Here is a 20509-nt window from a genome sequence, read left to right as displayed (position 1 = left end):
TTGGCGCCACTGAGCTAGTTCCGGCAGGTGGCCGAGCTCGGTGATTTCCTCATGGCTGGGCCCCTGGGGGCCGGGTTCAGGGTCGGTGTCCTCGGGGACGGCGGGCGGTGGAGGTGCGGGCCACTCCGGCTCCTCGATCGGGGCTTCCTCCGTTGGGGGGGAGGCCCGGGCGGACATGGAGCGGGTGGTCGCACAAACCCACTCGGGAAGGCCTAGCATCCCCAGATGTTCTCTCCGCTCTACGCCGGCCCAGAGGGAACTTTCCAGGTCGTTCCCGAGGAGGCAGTCCACGGGGGCATCGTCTCGGACAGTCACTTTCAGCATGCCCGACACCCCTCCCCACTCGAAGGGGATGCGGGCCATCTGGCACAAACTTTCAGAGTTGTCCGCCGACCGCACTGGGCACAAGACGTTGGGGAGAATTTGTTCGGGGGTCACCAAGTGGCAGCGGACCGCCGTCACGCTGGCTCCAGTATCCCGGAGGGCTTCGGCCCGGCGTCCATTGATGGTGACCCATTGGCGGTATTTCTGGGTGTTACCTGGGATCGGGTCTCGGGGGATCATGTCTCGATCACCCAGGCAGGCTAAGATCATGGCTGCGGGCTCCCACTCGGGCTGCTCGGTATTGTCGCCCTCTTCTTCGCCTCCCTCTGCACTCAGGGCGGCGGCCGCGATCTGGAGGCTCGGGGGACCGGTGGTGCCGGGTCGCTGGTTCATCGGGCAGAGAGGGTCGTTCGCATAATGGCCCTGTCGCTGGCATCTGTGGCACGTAACATTCGGGCGGGGCCTGGGTCTTGCTGGGGGGCCCCCCCTCCAACCCAGGGATGGCGACGGGGAGGTAGGGGATGGCCCCGTGGGGGTGTCTCGGCCCCTGCTCTGGCCGCCTCAGCCGCCTCGTGGTCGGTGGTTCCCCGGGGATCCCCGGCCGTAGTCTCCCATCGGACTCCGGGGAACTCGGTTGCTCACCCATCTATCCGCCTCGACAGCGAGTTTTCGTGGCTCTGTCAATTTGCTGTCGAGGAGGTGCTGCCGGAGTTCGACGAAGCAATTATTGGAAAGATGCTCCCATAGGATGAGGTCGACCAACTGCTGGCAGGTGGTGACCTGGCAGCCTCTGATCCACCCTTCGAAGGCTCTGCTGTAAAAGTTCACGTACTCCACCCAAGTGGTACCGGGGATTTTTTTAGTCTCGAAATCGCTGCCGGTACATTTCGGGGGTGAGTCCGTAGCGAGTGAGGAGGGCGGTCTTCATGTGTTCGTACGAGGTCATCTCGGCGTCGGGGAGCTCTAGCAGGGCGTCTCTCCCCTCGTTGATGAACTTTCCCCATAAGCCGGCGCCCCAGTCTTTGAGGGGTACTCGATGGGCGGTCATGGCGACCTCGTAGGCTTTGAACCACTGTTGTATGTCGTCGTTCTTATAGTATTCTTTGACGACCTCCTTGGGTATGTGCACCTTCGTGTCCACCGGCGGGGGTGAGGTCTTACCCCCGGCGGTGCCGGTTTCTGTTGTCTTGGCCTTGATTTCCAGTTCTTTGAGACCGCGCTCATGCTCGAGCATGAGTTTCTTTTCTTCGAGGTCTCGTTGTCTTCGCCTTTCCTCTAGGTCTCCTTCTAGCCGTAGTTGCTCGAGGGCTAATTTCCTTTCTGCCAGCAGTATCTCTCCTTCTTGTCGGAGTCGGGCGAGCTCCAACTCGTGGAGCCGGTTCCTCTCTTGTTCTCGGGCGTCTCCGTGGGGGAGGCCCGTGTCCAGGTTTGCGGGTCTTTCCCCCGCTGGGTTCGCGTCGGTCTCCGGGCGCCCGTTTGGGTCCGGGTTATCTTCATTCTGGGGCGGCGCGTTATCGGCGTCCGCCCAGGCTTGCAGGGCTGATTTAAAGTCCTCTTTGGTGTTGAGGCCCGTGGTAGAGATGCCTAGGTCCTTGCAGAATTGTTTTAATTCCTTGTGGCTGTAATCTTCCATCTTTTCTTTCTGGAATTCCGCCGTCGGTCTGGTTTCCTGAGAAGTCATGGTCGCGGTGTGTTTTTCTAGGTAGTGAGCGAATTACTCTCTGTACGATCTGCGTCGGCTCGGATCCCGTCGCCTGCCACCAATGTTAGAAAGGCGACCCCGGGGGCGGCAGAAGATGTCTGACTGACCACCCCTAGGTCCACCTCTCCGTCAAGAAGTAGCCGAGCGTTACTGAGAGGCCTCCTGGGTGAGGGCCCTCTCCTAGGATCGCACAGCAGAGTAACAACACACTACAAATAAACACCACACCAGAGGTCGAGTTCGTAAGCTTTATCAGGAAATAAAGGCCGCTGGTTCCCAGCGATATGTACAAGTAGACCGAGGGGTCTGTAAAATCTCGAAAAGGGGGGTCAGGGAAGCGGGACAGTCTCGGTTGGGGTGTATGAAGGGATACCCTGCGCACAGCTCTCAATCCTCGAGCCGGGGGTTCCGCGAGGTTGAGCCGCGGCAGCGCCAGCCGGCTCTCAAGATGGTTCGGCAAAGGTGGGCCGCGGCAGCGCCAGCAGGCTCTCAAGATGGTTCGGCAAAGGGGGGCCGCGGCAGCGCCAGCAGGCTCTCAAGATGGTTCAGCAAAGGTGGGCCGCGGCAGCGCCAGCAGGCTCTCAAGATGGTTCAGCAAAGGTGGGCCGCGGCAGCGCCAGCAGGCTCTCAAGATGGTTCAGCAAAGGTGGGCCGCGGCAGCGCCAGCCGGCTCTCAAGATGGTTCGGCAAAGGTGGGCCGCGGCAGCGCCAGCAGGCTCTCAAGATGGTTCAGCAAAGGTGGGCCGTGGCAGCGCCAGCAGGCTCTCAAGATGGTGCAGCAAAGGTGGGCCGCGGCAGCGCCAGCAGGCTCTCAGGGTCTCTTCAGGTTACAGGCAATGAGTTCTTCTGGTGTCGGCCGTGACAGCGTCAACAGGGCTTTCCAGTCCAGGATACAACTCCCGTCCTTTGATGTCCGGACCCTCGCGCCTGGGGGTCAGAGGGGCCGGGAAGATGGTGTCCAGACAACCAGCAGGGGGGTGGGGCCAGCACCCAGGGATGCCGGGGGCGATTGATACCAGGCGTCCGGGGACGGTTGGAGGGCCATCGAAACTCCCCTCCTCCGGGATCTGTCGAGTGGCCACTCGACCACCTGGGTAGATCTTGGCGCCTCGATGTCTGGGCTTCGCTGGGCCTGGGCCGGGGCCGGAGCCACGTGGTCGTGACGTGGTGGGCCCAAGATGGAGTCGGGCGCGGCCTCGTGCTTAGGTCGTGAGGGGCCCACCATGGGGCCAGGCCGGTAGGGGGTGGTCCGGGATGGTGACCGGACCAGCAATGTTGGGGCGTGCAGGGTCGGGCAAAAGGGCTGCCCGATGCTGGGTGGAGGGCCGATGTCCTGGGCCCGCCGTGCGGGAGGGGTAGGACCACGCCATGAGGCCGGGTCCAACACTTAACAGAATAAAAAACATAGTAATACATAATAACACAGCATAAATAACATTAAAAAGCCAACATTCCCCACCCAAAAAAATAAATGAATAGTTTAAAATTGCATTTGTAATTTTGTTGCTGAAGTCGATGTAAGTGAAATCATGACCCCAAAAAGCAAATACACAAAAGAATAATAAAAAAGAGCCCATAAAATGCAAAAAGAAACAATACAAAATAAAACATCTAGTACAACTTGATTAATCCACAGAGTCCACCCAACACCTAAATAATATGTTAACGGTCCAGAAAAACCAAACAATCAAGGAAAAACAAAACAATTTTGGTTTAAAAAAAATGTATCAAGGTTAAAAATAATATCTGATAAAAACCTGTAAACCAAAAACATATAAACCCAACCAAACAAGATGTACAATCCAAATATCAAAGAAAGCACAGTAGAAAATCATGAGAAACAATCATGCATTCGTTGAAAACACATATTAAATACATAAAATATGAATAAACCCCATATCACATACATACAAATATCAAATCAAATCAAAAAGTCTTTTATTCGGTTTTCATGATTTAGAAAAACCATAAAAGTACATTCAAACAGATTAGATAAAAGTAGTAGTTAAAATCAAATATGATAAAGGCCTCACTAACCTAAAATAACTAATAAAGATTACACTAAGAAACATCACCCTGACTAACTCGTAACCCTTTCCCCCAAATACTAAACCCGTAGAAAGTAACTGTAAATTACTCTCACATGAACAGCCCAAAATGCGAAAACTGTCTTACAAAATCAAGGAATCTATTAAAAAATGTAGAAAAACGAAATGTAAAAAGACCTATATCCCATAGGAAACAATGGATTTAACAATGTTTAACTTTTAATAAGGTTTGTACATTATTACAAAACATGTTAAACATTTTAAAATATATTTTTGGAGGGGAAAAACATGCACAAAATGTCAAATAAATATATTATAAATACCGAAAAACAAATCCGAATAAATGTTATAGTACTTTTTAATGTATTAAAACACATAAAAACTTTTAATAAGTGGAAAAAATTAAACTTATGTCAAAAATCACTTTGAACATGTTTAAATAAACTGTATGAGAATGAATGTGCAATAATAGTTTAGCAGATGGACAATGTTTTGTCTTGCACTAAAAGAAACTATTATTTTATGTTCGGAACAATTATATAACAGTAAAGTTTTTGTGATTATTTGACAATATTCTTATTGAAAATTGGATTTATTAAAAGATGTGTTGAGGAAATGTGTAGAACTAAATAATGTAAAATGATAAAGTTAATAAAAAATTGGTAAATAAAAATAATTTATAGTAAAAGTTACTCTTAAGTATCTTAATCTTATATGTAGCCACTGGCATTCTAATCGCGTCTGGATTGAAGTAGAAGTGGGGGTAGAATCTGCAGAAGTCTTTAGGCTCAGTTGAGAGGAGAGACAGGGTCATGGCAGTGTCGCGCGACAGAAGCAGTGGCTGTGCTAGCTGCAGCGATGTTTCAGATTGCTCCGTATACTAACCACAACCCTAGCAGCATTTTAGCCCAGCCTTCCTGTGAGCCCAGAATTTGCCATTGGTCTGTGTGGTACAGTCTTGAATATGGGGCTTGACAGCAGCACCAGGGCCAGGCAAGCGAAGGAGCTTGGCATCCCGTCTTGCTTGTCTTACGCTTGGGTGGCACTTAAAAGCCCTTGATAGACCATGGGAGTGACCAGGAACGCTGCTAACAGACTCCGGCCCCTAGTTCCCCCAGGAGTAGAAAAGCTCCATCACAGCACATCTGTGCCACACCATGACAGGCTCAATAATGCCACTAAGCCTCATATAACCCATGGTTAACTACTTACATGATTATACTATTGACACCACCTACCAGTGACCTGGTAGAAATTAACCCAGCGAGCGCCTAAGGAAAACAACGGGCGCACAACATATCCAGCTGGGTTAACAATGTGACCGGCCAGAGTTGCTCACTCCAGGCCCTGCGGGGGGTATGAAAGACTTGAGGATTTGGGTGTGGGTCCCAGGGCCTGATTCTAGGTCATGGGTATCGTGGTGGCTAGTTAGTGATGCAACAGTGGGTTGAGCCCAGCGACACGGCGACGGCCCGCTAGGTAGGGGTGCTGTTTGTGATGTTGGTGCCTGCTCCCCTCCTGTCAATCACCAAGACTTTCATCATTGCTATCCCAAAGAAGGTCCCTATCAGGAGTAGAAGTATCAGCTTGCAAAACAAGTAATTCCAGTTATTCTGGGGAAAATGAGATCTGGAAAAATCAGGCCGCAGCCTGTTCAGAAACGTCCAAACGATAAGAGTAATTCGAGGTTAGTCATCACAACAAAATCAAGGGAAACCTTGAGCAGTCCTCTGATATCACCAACACAGAAGCTCTTTGGGAATATGGATCAAAATCACAAATGTACTTTTCTTAAAGATCCGGCGGCGGCCATCTACTCTTCATCTGAAACCTTAACGGTTATTCCAACTCCACTGACTCTTCAAAAAAACAGCCTAATAACAATGAAATAAGACCAACGGTGCACTACAGAACCATCCACAGTTGCAAAGCTAATCTTGCTCAAAGACAACCACACCACCGGGCCAGTCTCAAAGGTAATAACAACACAAGCTCAAGTCCATGCTCCTAACCATTTCCAATTGACACCTAAACTCCAATAGCAATTAACCACCAACACAACAGCTAGGTCATAACAAAATATGCAGGGAGCTTCTTTAAAAATACAAAAGCCCTCACCAAAGTTATTTACAATGATTCAATAGGCACATGCGGAAGAAATAGAAGCCAAGTTTTCGTACAGCATTCAAAGGAAAATGATATTGGGCCAGCAAGCACCTCGCAGATGATGGAAAAAGATCAGTTGCATGGGAACACTGGCCAAAACGATGAAAGTACCTTGAGCTCTTACGTTTCATTGGTAAGCATCTTACACGACTCAATCAAGGCTCTCAATATACAATCAGATAAACTAGACATTCAGATAGATCTCATGAATCTGATGGCCTCTCACATCTCAGGAATCAATGCAAAGATAGAAAAATTAACAGACTTAATAACCGGGGTCCAAGCAATTTATCCACCATCACAAACCAGTTTTGCTTGTGGTCCCATTGTTGACATACCTACGATTCTAAGAAGCATTTTAGAAATGACGAAAATATCCCTCACTAATGAAATTACCAATAACGCTCAAGCACAAGAACAACAGCCATACAATTTGACAGTCGCTATACACCGAGTTACAGGGTCATGCTCACCATGTGGTGAAGCACACAAACCTTCCATAATTTGGACTTAAGACAAATTTAAGACAGACTTAAGACAGACTTAAGACAGGCTTAAGTTAGGATTTTGTCTTAAGTTTGTCTTAAGTCGGTTTTAAGTCTGTCTTAAGTTTGTCTTAAGTCAAACTTCAGACAAAATCCTAACTTTGCTGCTACTAAATGCCTTCTGTGAATACCAAAAGTAGTAAGTTTAGGATTGTGTCTTAAGTTAGTTCTGTGAATCGGCCCCAGACTCATTAGATATGTTGGCCTCAGCTAAAGAAATGACTTTTACTACATCCAAGCAAGATAATGCCATCCCAACACTAGCTGCCACCAGTGGTGGAATGCAACTATGCAAAAACTCAGCACGCACAGCAGAATGTCCTATCAACAGGATCAAGTAGGGTCAAGCCTATACATAATCCTGAAAAAGGAGTAGGTTTGCAAAGCATACTTCCACTTATGCAGGGCACTCAGACATCAACTGTGCACAATGTAAGGGACAATACGCAGGCACACAGAAAAAAAATGTTGCCAAAGACAGGGCCCCCTCAAATTATACTATTGTGAAATGCAACTAGCAATCAAGAAGTCGTGTTAATCTCCAACAACCTGAAAATGAATGAAATAGCTGCCCCTCTATGGGGCAGGCCGGGCAGTCATCTGACTGATATACCAAAGGCTGAAAAGTTATAAAAATCATCACTCAAGGAATAATGTCCAAACTGAGAAGTTAAACCCCAAAACCTACTCAAGCAAATCATAGAAATTCAGAACTAAATAAGAATCACCTGCCTTCGATGGAGATGATAAATCAGCAAATTCTCCTCGAACCTGAATATGATTCAAAAGGCTTTGAGAACATCCTCAACAGGGGAAACATAATGAGATTTCTTGCAGAAATTACCAGTCTAGAACACCTCAAATCTACAAATCTGTCATCAGTGGAATTTATTCCCAATGAAGATCGTAATCTTGCAGATTACACTTTCATCACATGGAGATCAGAAGAAATAGCTCTAGTAATCCTGAACTTCAAACAACAATTTGAAGCATGGGGAATCGTAATGTCAAAGAATTCAAAGCCCCGGTACCCACTCCCTTTGATGTGGATGACTAGGGCAACAAGCATTGGCATAGCCAATAGGTCTCGCCTTTGGGACCTTATAAGTGTTTAGCCAGAGCTATTGGCTTTGCCAATCGGCGCTGCGTAATCTCATGAGATACTTCTTGCCAGGCTCCACCTAAAAATGGGGTAACCAGCACATCTGCCACTCTTTTCTTCTGTCACTCCAAAAACCCTTGCCGAGAGAGATGTATTTTTACTTGTTTGCAGCAGAATTACAGCACCGACAGTAGTGAGTTAGCCAGAAAAGGGGTCGTTGTTTACGTATTTCAATTAAAATAAATATTCCTTACAATAATACATGTGTATCATTTGTACAACAAGAGTAGGAACCTGTTGCACATTGGAAAGCTTTGCGGGATAGGGAGGGATTATTCAGTCCTAGTTTTATTACCTTTAAGTACTCGTAAGCATATTGGGGTATTATACAAGATGCAGTTGTACATTGCAAACTGGATTGTATGAGATGCTCACAACCCAACCCAACGTGGCCAAGATCACAAAGACTGTAATTTGTATTTGACGTCAAAGGATAGTATGACATGTCCCTGAAACTTGCTATTTTGTTAATGCATATACATGTGCACAGAAGCACAATTTATTTTTTGAATTATGTTGGCATTCCCTGTAGATGTAATGCAATTTAGTATACCCTTGGACAAAATAAATAGAAAGTGTGTTGCAGCAAAATGGGAAAGTTTTGGCCACAGAATAATAAATAAACATAGTTCCCTAGCTCTCTAAAAAAAACAGATGGGGGCACACGGATTTGAACCAGGGACCTGTTAATCTGCAATCCAATGCGTTTCCATTAAGCTATTGCCTCTATTTATGTAGATTTCTCCCTCTAGTGGTCATGACTGTTAATGCAGCAGTGTTCTGTGCAGAGCTGATAAAAGGATAAAGGGCCATATGTATGTAACTTTGGTTTTGCGATTCTCAAATAGCGATTTTTTGCGAATTTGAGCTTTGCAAAATGCTATATATGTATGATTTTCAAATAATATAGCAAATCCTACATATTCCTTGATTGCGAATTGAGATTCCTATGGGCCTAGAGGCCCATAGGAATGAATGGGAAGACATTCTCAATTTGCGTTCTCAATTAGAGAATCGCAAATTGAGAATGCAATTTCAAGGGTGCCAGGGTGTCAAAAGGACACCCTGTTGCACCCCTGAAATGAGCATGGGTGCACATGTGGCGCACATACATGCCCTAAGGGCATGTGTGTGCGCCATATGCCACTTTGAAAAATGCAAAAATGTGAATTTTTAAAAGAAATCGCAAATTACGACCAACCTGTAGTTGGTGGTCATTTGCGATTCCTTATGCCATATTCGCACAACTTGGGTGCCTCATGCATTCTATTTAAGGAATCGCAATTTGAGATTCCTTGAATGCATTAGCAAAATAAGGAATCGCAAATTTTGCGATTCCTTATTTTGCGAGGCAGTTTTTCTCAAATACATACCATTAAGCCTAATTGCAATCGCAAACACTGAAATTCGCAGTATTTCGGCGTTTGCGATCGCAATTTTAAATGATACATATGGCCCATATTCTCTTATGGCAAGCACAGACAGTAGCCTGACGCCAGTGTGTTGTTGACGCAAAGTCAAACTGCAACAAATCAATGAACTAGGAAGGAGAGTTGGTTGCACCAAGTATTCTGCCTGGATCGCAGAAGTTGTGTGGTTTTGTGGTTTTGTTGCTGCGGTTGGTTTAAATTCTACTAAAATGTATTCTTTGCATAAATGTCGGTCTCACTGCTTTTCATTCATAAATTCCTATCCTTCAATGTGAGTTAATGGGGTAAACATATTTGTGTTGCAGCAGTATTTTATGTATAAGTTGGAGGATTCAGCTGCACGCCTTCCTTTTAGCAACACAGCGCCCGCTTCATGAAACATGAAGCATGGTAAGTCGGTGACTGTGCTGATAACAGGCACGTGTCCGCACACGCACCCACTGAATTGCCTCTTGCACTGGAACCAGATCAAATTCTGCCTCTGATCAATATCTTGGCAAATATCTGTCTTCACACACAAATAGTATGTTCCTGTTAAAGCCCTGTTTTGAAGTCGGAGGGAGCGGTGTGGACCTTTGTTAGCAACATGGCGCTGGCATCATGCACGCTGCAATTCATGAAACATGAAGCGCGATGGGCCGGTGGCCACGAAGCGGGTGCTGTGCTGATAAAAGGAACACTGCTGCACATGCACCCCCTGAAGACGGGGGTGGGAGCGAGTGCGAGTGCAGATGGTGGGGGGCTTGTGGGGAAAGGGGGCAGATACACGGAGAAATGTTGGTTGGGGTTTGAAAGAAACAACACAGGCAATACATTAACAAGCGCGGGCGCTGAAAGTTTTTTTAAAAAAGGCGGGCAGGCTGCAGCGGGAGAGAGAGGCGGAGGGGTGCACCCGCGAGTGGTGCGCGCGCGCTGGGGAGAGCAGTCTACTCTTTTTCAAAGCACATACTCGTGCTTGTGGTGCGCCGCTGCGCTCTCCAGCAAGGCGTATGCCGCCACAAGCACGAGTATGTGCTTTGAAAAACAGCTGCACGACGGCTAAAGGTCTCCTATTCAGTGCATGCGCGCTGCATAGGCGAGACCTATAAACGGCCCAGGAAATAGCTCCCATGTACTTAGTCTTGCAGACCTACACCAACTACTATGCCACAGAGAAAGAAACAGGCATCCAACGCGAGCTTGACCCAGTGGACCTGGTAACCATATGCCTTAAATGCCCAAGAAAAGAATGACTCCGGCCTCAAGAATTAAGGGCATCTTGCTTCCTGGATACCCTGCTTCAAGATGGAACCCTACAAAGAGGTTGGGAGAAGTATGAAATCATTGCACTGTAAGAGACATGGGCAACTGAACCCCTGTCACTGGAAGGTTACTTGCACCAACATGTTAAGGCCACAAAAACAGAGAGCCAAAGGTCGCCTTGAAGTTTATGTATCAATAGCCATAAACAACAAGTCACAACAACTCCCACCGCCAGATCCCGGCTTACTAATAGTTAAGTTTAGTAAGTGTAATAGACATGTGATAAATCCAGTCTTGCTGCTTAATGTGCATGCGCATCCCAATCCAAAGAAAAGTAAGCATTCTATGCAATACTGGAGAGGATGTGGCACAGAAGGCAGAGCTGCCGACTCAGAAGTTAGGGATTCGAGTTTGAGTCTTGGCGTCAGCTCAACATCCTGTGATTCTGGGCAAATCACGTAATCTCCTGTGCCCATGGACAGCGCCGTGATACCCTCACGGGTGATAAGCTGCGCTATATAAATCTACAAATTACCAAGGTAACAGAAGTTAGGCATGCAAATCTATCATGGGAGAGGGTATTTTAACACCAGTCTAATACCCACCCCTGGTGAGGATGAACAATTAAGCACGGAAAACGCACTCTGGAAAGTGAAACCACAGCACTGTCATAAATCAAGCCGCTGTGAGAGACATGGCAAAAGCCTAATAAACCCCTTGAAAAATCCAGGTTTGGGAGTTGTAAATGGCAGAACAAGCCAAGACATACCACCAAAGTACACATTTCATGGTGCAACATCACAATCAATTCAAGATTACATAATCTTATCCCATTTATTGATACCGTATTTAATACTATATATAATTGAATATACAATCCGTAGTTGATCACTCTTATCAATGGCTATCTCTGGGCACAAGTCCTTTGATGCACAACTGTGCCCCAGCAGACCATGGATTTTTAAGAATCAACTAACTTAACTCATCTGAGGTGGTCAAACAATTCACTAGCAGGCCGGTCCCGCCAAGCAAAACAGGTACTAGACTCTAGCACTGCAACCGCAACTAATCAATTGGACGTATGGAGGGATTTTACAACCATATTAATATCCCATGCCCCTCCGTTCAAAAACAATTGGAGGTATGCAGGCAAGGGTGCCACTGGACTCTCCCTCAAATGCCAAACCCCAAAAAGGGAACTAAGAAAATCAATGCGAAACCTGACGACAAAGGATATCCATCCCACTTCATGGGAAAAAGTAAGCAACTAAGAAAGCAATACAAAAAGGAACTCTGGGGAGACCGTAAATCAAAAAGGGATGGGTTTTGAGCCAAACGTATCTGCAGCCTAACACAGACCAATTCCAGGTCATTCTGGGAGATCGTAAACGGTCTCGGCAGACCAAACAAGCCAGTAAACACTGCGGTTTGTGCCCAGGCTCTGAATACTCCATGCCCCCCCTCCTGAACTCCGGGGGGGGGGGCAAGCCCCGGGAATGACAGAGTAGGGGTCCGGGAGGCACCGACCGCCAGGACAGCAAGTTATAAGGCAGTGCAAACGGAGGTTCTGCTGAAAGAAACGGGACCTGCGAAGCGGACCCAAGATGGCGGTCGGGGCTCCGTGATCGAGCATGCTGCGAGTGCACCTCACCCGGTGAGGACTTTCGGGGCACATAGGCGACGCAGATGACCCCCACATGAAAATCCAGGGAGAGAGTTGCTGGGGGAATAAGGGGCTACTGCGCCGCTAAGAACCTGATGAGCTGACGGCTTTGGAGGCAGCGGAGATGCATGATGGCGGCGGGAGCGGCCGGCAGAGTTCTCGCGGTGGCAGAGTATTGAAGCTGATGGTGATTTGTGCGGATGAGCTGTGCCGTAGCGCGACCCAGTGCAGGGTGCGAGTGGCGGCGACCCTCTCCTGGCTATTCAGGGCGGAATCGGCGGCAGCGAGGTGGCGCTGGAGACATCTTGCAGCAGACTCCCTGCACAGCAGGCTCCTTGCTGCTACCACCGGGTGACCCCTGTCGTTGGCATAATGGGGGTGCACTGTGTAGCGGTTGGAGGCCCTCACCCACCCCTGAGAACACTTCATCGTTGCGGCCTGTCCCGCCACGGATCAAGGGGTGCAGAGGTGCCCCCACCCAGTAGTCTAAGCACCCAGCCCCTGCTTCCGGGACTGGAGGCGTGAGGACAGCTGAACCCGGCCTTCTTTCAGCCCTTCAACCCCTGTGTGCCCCCTCTCCAACAACTTCTGTTGTAGTCAAACAAAGTTTTGCTGCAGCCGGGCAAGAGCGAGGACCCAGTGAACTCTTCCCAGGTATGGGGGTGAGGGAGCCATGAACAGCTGATTGTCTTCGAAGTTACTCCAGTGGACCAGAGCCTTCACGCCTCCTCTCCCTTCCGGACTTTGATTTCTGAACTATGTCCCCCCCCCGGACTTCTCCTGGCACTCTAATTCACTCTCACTGGGTCACTCTAATGGACTTCTTTACGTTTTTTCTTTTGTCCTGGCTGCCATTTTGCTGCTGTTCTCGGACGCTTTTCTCTGGACCCTGACCCGCCATCTTGTCCATTCCCTCGTCCTTTCCCCTTTTCCCTCATTCCCCCCGTGACGATCCTTAAATGTTTCTTTCTTTTTCTGATTTGCCTTTTCTCCATACCCTTGTATCCCTCCCACCCTCCCTTGGTGTTCTGACTGCGTCCCCCCTCCGACCCCACTTAATGGAACTCTGCTCTCCTGGTTTTTTGGGTCCAGACCTGAGAAAATCTACTATTTGTATATATATATGTATAGAGAGATAACTCTAATCACTAGTATATGCAGTAGACCTTTGTACTCTCTACCATTCCTGTGTGATTCTTAGAGTATATCCATTCGTATCCCTTCCCTACGTTTATCGAGATAACTCTAATCACTAGTATATGCAGTAGACCTTTGTACTCTCTACCATTCCTATGTGACTCTTAGAGTATATCCATTCATATCCCCTCCCTATGTATATAGAGATAACTCTAATCACTAGTATATGCAGTAGACATTTGTACTCTCTACCATTCCTATGTGAGTCTTAGAGTATATCCATTCCTATCCCTTTCCTATGTATATAGAGATAACTCTAATCACTAGTATATGCAGTGGACCTTTGTACTATCTACCATTCCTATGTGACTCTTAGAGTATATCCATTCGTATCCTTTCCCTGTGTATATAGACATAACTCTAATCACTAGTATATCCAGTAGACCTTTGTACTCTCTACCATTCCTATGTGACTCTTAGAGTATATCCATTCATATCCCCTTCCTATGTATATAGAGATAACTCTCATCAATAGTATATGCAGTAGACCTTTGTACTCTCTACTATTCCTATGTGACTCTTAGAGTATATCCATTCCTATCCCTTCCCTATGTATATAGAGATAACTCTAATAACTAGTATATGCAGTAGACCTTTGTACTATCTAGCATTCCTATATGACTCTTAGAGTATATCCATTTGTATCCTTTCCCTGTGTATATAGAGATAACTCTAATCACTAGTATATGCAGTAGACCTTTGTACTCTCTACCATTCCTATGTGACTCTTAGAGTATATCCATTCGTATCCCTTCCCTATGTATATCGAGATAACTCTAATCACTAGTATATGCAGTAGACCTTTGTACTCTCTACCATTCCTATGTGACTCTTAGAGTATATCCATTCCTATCCCTTCCCTATGTATATAGAGATAACTCTAATCACTAGTATATGCAGTAGACCTTTGTACTCTCTACTATTCCTATGTGACTCTTAGAGTATATCCATTCCTATCCCTTCCCTATGTATATAGAGAAAACTCTAATCACTAGTATATGCAGTAGACCTTTGAACTCTCTACCATTCCTATGTGACTCTTAGAGTATATCCATTCATATCCCCTCCCTATGTATATAGAGATAATTCTAATCACTAGTATATGCAGTAGACCTTTGTACTCTCTACCATTCCTATGTGACTCTTAGAGTATATCCATTCCTATCCCTTCCCTATGTATATAGAGATAACTCTAATAACTAGTATATGCAGTAGACCTTTGTACTCTCTACCATTCCTATGTGACTCTTAGAGTATATCCATTCATATCCCCTCCCTATGTATATAGAGATAACTCTCATCACTAGTATATGCAGTAGACCTTTGTACTCTCTACCATTCCTATGTGACTCTTAGAGTATATCCATTCATATCCCCTCCCTATGTATATAGAGATAACTGTAATCACTAGTATATGCAGTAGACCTTTGTACTATCTACCATTCCTATGTGACTCTTAGAGTATATCCATTCGTATGACTTTACTACCTTTACATTTGCAATGTTTTTGTTTGTATCTCTTCCTTGTGTAACTTTATAACTTATACATTTGCAATGTTTTTCTCTGTTTGTATCTGTTATGTAACGCATGTAACCTTAAGTCCTTATGTATCGCAACTGGTTCTTATGTAAAGCGCTCTGACACCTTCGGGTAATGTTCACGCTATATAAAATCGCATTAAATAAAAAAATAAAAAAAGAGGACACATGGGTTGATTGCCTGGCCAGGATGTTCGATGGTGATTGCTGCACTGATGCTACGGAGATAGTTGCCTGCATAAGTCCTTAATGGAATCAAAAGAGTGCCACTCTTATATGCGGAACTGAAACGTATCTGCCGCCTAATGTGGGCACCATTATGGCACGGATCAGCAATGAGGGTAGAAGCACAACAAAGGATACAAATAACTTAAGAACCATAGCAAACAGTGGTCCCACTTCAATTGTGGGTAACTTTAAGCAGGAGCCCAACTCTCCTGATGAAGTAAAAAAAGTAATAAGCATGGGGCAAAGAGACAGTGCGCCAGGGCCAAATGGCATTCCTCAGGCCATTATAAATGAAACCCTCAGTATTGGGCAAATCCGCTATACCATCATACACAAAAGGGAGTAAAAGAGGTAAAACTATAATCAGGTCGCCCTCCACTCACTGAACCATAATGAGGAAATGTATTTTTGAACGGCAATCATTTTTTATAGGACTCCAGTGATTTTTACATTGCCATCTAGTGACAAACATTTTCCACACGACCCACCTGGTCATTTCTCATAATGTACGAGGAAAATCTATCGACACAACAACAAAAACACTTTTTGCAGGCCCACATCCCTGATCAGGAATCGTCACCCTCCCAAGCCCTCTGTTCTCTGCTGAGTCATCAGAAAGTCACATGACCCTCACCCCGAGTTAATTAATCATTCTTCCACTCCTGCTCCCAGCCTGATAACACATCCTCGTCACCTTGATCAGGTAATCTGGACAATGGTCTGACTGCTGAACTTTCATCCAGACAATCGAAGAATGGCTCGTAAAGCCAGGGCTTTTGATCAAGACAGATGGGCAAAGAAACCTCAGGAAACCAAGCCCTGATCAAAGCAAAACTAACATTTGGCTGTGGACCTTCCCTTGACCAGGTCACCAACTGCAAACACCACTTGGATCCGGCTAATCAACAATACACACTGCTTTGATTGGACAATGGTCTTGCAGCCAAAAGGCTGGAGTATGAAATGTATAAAAGGCTTGTGAGCTACGGATTTAAGTAACAGCCTCCTCTGTCGTGTCTTTGACTGGCTTTGGACTCTGTTCCATAGCCCGGGCAATTGAAATAAATCTGGGTTTCTCCTGCAGACGAAGGCTCCTGTGTCTCCTTTTACTATGTATGAAGGGTATGGGAGATTTGAGCGGTTCCCCCACTGCCGAGACCCTGTAAGTGGGTTAATCTGGTTCTTCAAATGGCGCCCGAATAGGGACTCCACGGGTACGGAGGTCAGGCCCGGTGGACGTGAGGAGGTGCACAGAGAGACTCTGACGGAGGCTCCCTACCCAAGGATTCTTGTTATATTCCGGTAGACCGAACGACTCACCCGGTGTTCTTTCCCACCCGGTCTGGGCCACTTGACCGCCTTCTCTCTGGAGTCCCCTAGCAAATAATTTCTGGAGCAGGACACAGCCCTACGTCTGCAGAAGAGAACTACCCCTGTAAGGTAAGGGTGGACTGATCATCCACCAAGTCTGTCTGTTATTGACTTTCGCAAAAGCCAATTTGTTATTGACTTTTGCCAAAGCCAAGCAAGCGAGGTAAATTTTTAAAAAACCCGCTGGTGTCTGTTCTGTATGAAAGCTGTATGAATAATTGACTTTGCCAAAGCCAAGCAAGCGAGGTGAGTTTTAGGAACCCGCTGGAGTCTGTTATCTGTTTTTAAGCATGCCGATCAGTAGTAAATTCAAGAGGTTATGTTGTTGTATGTGTGCACAGGACTCCCAGCTGGAGGAGGCCTGCTCGCTTCCTCCAGAAGGAACTCCTGGCCATACTATGTATATTAAATATGGCCCTGCTGCCATAATGTTTTCCTCGTTGTGGGTGAAATACACCAAGAAAAGTAGCGCAGAGTTACAGTGGCCATTTTTTGGCTCCTTTGATTCCCAAGTCCTTGCAAACTTAGAGGAACAATTAATTAAAAGAAAAACGCGCCCGTCCATGTTTGAGTCTGTTCGATTTTGGAGGAAAGAGGTAGGACAGAGAATAGGAAACAAAAGGCGCAAGAAAGAAAACAAGCACGAATGTCTATGGCCGACCACGCCAGAGAAAATTTAGAAAATAGAATGACCAAATCGGTAGAAATAGCCGATAGGGAGCATGGGGCCCGGGTACAGAAATGTTATCCAGTCCGTGAGGAAAAAGTAAAGGTCCATGTAGAGGTGGGAGAAGAAAGTGATTCTTTGCTTGATACCATGCTAGAAAGCCCTCCTGCATATGCCCCAATGTACCCTGCCCTGCGCCTTACACCCCGCATGTCCCCCTACCACCACCCGCTCCAGCCCCCACTGCCCCTCCTACCGTTTCCCCTGTCACACCAGCCCTCTCGAGTTCTCCCATGACTTCGGCCACACCCATTAACTCTGTCCTCACCGAGGGAATGACAACAAGTCGCCATCAGTCCAACCCTAGCGGCTTTACCCCTACCCGTCCATCTCCTGCTTCCCCGTGGTCTACAGTCAAACAAGACGTATGTAAATTATTTAATTCCCCCCGATTAGCCTCCTTCACTCAGCAGTCAGCTTTTCGTCCCTTCAAGAGAAAGACCTACAGAGGCAACAGTGTGAATGTTGGATGAATAACAAAAATATGTATTCTTTTAAAGAAATATGGTCCACCTTTTCACAATGGACAATTATGAAACAAACCACCTGGGCTGAATACATGTGTGTTTTGATAATGCAAAAATTTGAAAATGTGTCTGTTCAGATACCTACCGGATTGATGGACCTTAGGTCACAAGTAAAAAGGGGTGATGTTCAGGGAGAGGGGATGTTTAGTGCTATATCTGTTTTAGTAGCTTACCATGACATGGCTACCATTTCAAATGCCCCTTTAGAAACAGCTATGCCAATGAGAGAGGCGGCCCCTGTCTTTGTTAGTGCACTTACCGACGCCCAAAATAATGGCCGAGGGGCTGTCGAAGCACACTGGCGCAGGCTTTGGGTTCATGTCCCTTGGAAAAAGTCAGAAGTAATGCAATTAAAAGGGATGGCAAGCACACCAGTGAACGCTCCGGGGTCACACGCTGATGGGACGAGCAGTGTGCGACCTCATTTGGAAATACTATTTATTCAGGCTCCCTTGAGCCGGTGGAGGTGACGACCTCGAGACACCGCACCTGCGCGCCATAAGAGGTATCTGGACCTATAAATATTTTCGGCAGCCCACGCAGCAACCCCGTGCACACGCCTAATCCCTGCTGACGAGCGGTAATAACCGCAAAACACGTGTCCAGGGATGGCAAGCACACCAGTGAACACACTCAAGACTCAAGACTCGGGTAGAAGCGCACCCGCTGATACCTACTACATCGACCATCATGCTCCGGGGTCACACGCTGATGGGACGAGCAGTGTGCGACCTCATTTGGAAATACTATTTATTCAGGCTCCCTTGAGCCGGTGGAGGTGACGACCTCGAGACACCGCACCTGCGCGCCATAAGAGGTATCTGGACCTGTAAATATTTTCGGCAGCCCACGCAGCAACCCCGTGCACACGCCTAATCCCTGCTGACGAGCGGTAATAACCGCGAAACACGTGTCCAGGGATGGCAAGCACACCAGTGAACACACTCAAGACTCGGGTAGAAGCGCACCCGCTGATACCTACTACATTGACCATCATGCTCCGGGGGTCACACGCTGATGGGACGAGCAGTGTGCGACCTCATTTGGAAATAATATTTATTCAGGCTCCCTTGAGCCGGTGGAGGTGACGACCTCGAGACACCGCACCTGCGCGCCACAAGAGGTATCTGGACCTATAAATATTTTCGGCAGCCCACGCAGCAACCCCGTGCACACGCCTAATCCCTGCTGACGAGCGGTAATAACCGCGAAATATGTGTCCAGGGATGGCAAGCACACCAGTGAACACACTCAAGACTCAAGACTCGGGTAGAAGCGCACCCGCTGATACCTACTACATCGACCATCATGCTCCGGGGTCACACGCTGATGGGACGAGCAGTGTGCGACCTCATTTGGAAATACTATTTATTCAGGGTCCCTTGAGCCGGTGGAGGTGACGACCTCGAGACACCGCACCTGCACGCCATAAGAGGTATCTGGACCTATAAATATTTTCGGCAGCCCACGCAGCAACCCCGTGCACACGCCTAATCCCTGCTGACGAGCGGTAATAACCGCGAAACACGTGTCCAGGGATGGCAAGCACACCAGTGAACACACTCAAGACTCAAGACTCGGGTAGAAGCGCACCCGCTGATACCTACTACATCGACCATCATGCTCCGGGGTCACACGCTGATGGGACGAGCAGTGTGCGACCTCATTTGGAAATAATGCAATTAAAAGGTCAGTTACTAGATCCCTGGAAGAATCCGGCTGCCTTTTACTGAGAGTTAGACCAGATTATATCCGCAGGTTCTCTTGTTCTGGAGGATATAGATTTACTTTTTGGTACGGTTGTACCCACTGAAATTTGGGTTAAGATTCGGCATACCGATCATGAAGTGGCATTGGGAGGTAAATGGGCCGACCTAGAGGCTATGGAAGAAGCAAGGATAGGAAGGGCTAAACCAGAAGCTGTCATCCCGACTTTGCCCGGAAAACTAATGACGTTTATGAAAACACTTTTACCGGAAACTGTCATCAATTGGGATAAAATAAACACCTGTAGACAGCGAAAAGGTGAAAATGTGGCTGACTTCTTTACCCGTTTTGAGACTGAATACAAGGGACATAGTGGTCTGGATCCCCGGACTCCAGGTTCTGGCCCAGTGTTTGTCGACAAATTTGTCAGCAACTTACTTCCCGAGATCTCTGCCAGGCTTAAGAAGGTTGAGAGTACATGGTCTGCGCAAACTATGACTGGTATCTTGGCTATGGCTCAATACCACGAGAATAGGGAGAACGAACATAAAGATAAGGAAAGTAAGAAGGTTAGGGATCTTAAGACTAAGGCCCTTTTACAGCAAGCTTATCCTCCCCGAGGTCCCGATGCCCGCGGAAATTTTAGACCGCAATCCCAACCCCCTCCAAAGGCTCGCCAGTCCACCCCCTCCAGTCCTCAAGGTACGGGAGCCCTGCAAACCGATCAGTGTGCTTATTGTAAGGGGTACGGCCATTGGATAGATGAGTGTCCTGTATTAGCAGAAAACATAAGAACAGGAAGGACTCGGCCTCACGCTCCCAGGGTAGCGAGGCCGACTCGGGATCATGGCCCGCCCCACACACAGGATAAAGAACGTAGGCCCAGGGATGACGCCCCCATATGGCAACGCCTGACCAACAGGTTTAATGG

This window comes from Lissotriton helveticus, chromosome 4_1 (assembly GCF_964261635.1).
Source record: "Lissotriton helveticus chromosome 4_1, aLisHel1.1, whole genome shotgun sequence".
NCBI classification, from domain to species: domain Eukaryota; kingdom Metazoa; phylum Chordata; class Amphibia; order Caudata; family Salamandridae; genus Lissotriton; species Lissotriton helveticus.
This window is presented reverse-complemented; position numbering follows the sequence as displayed.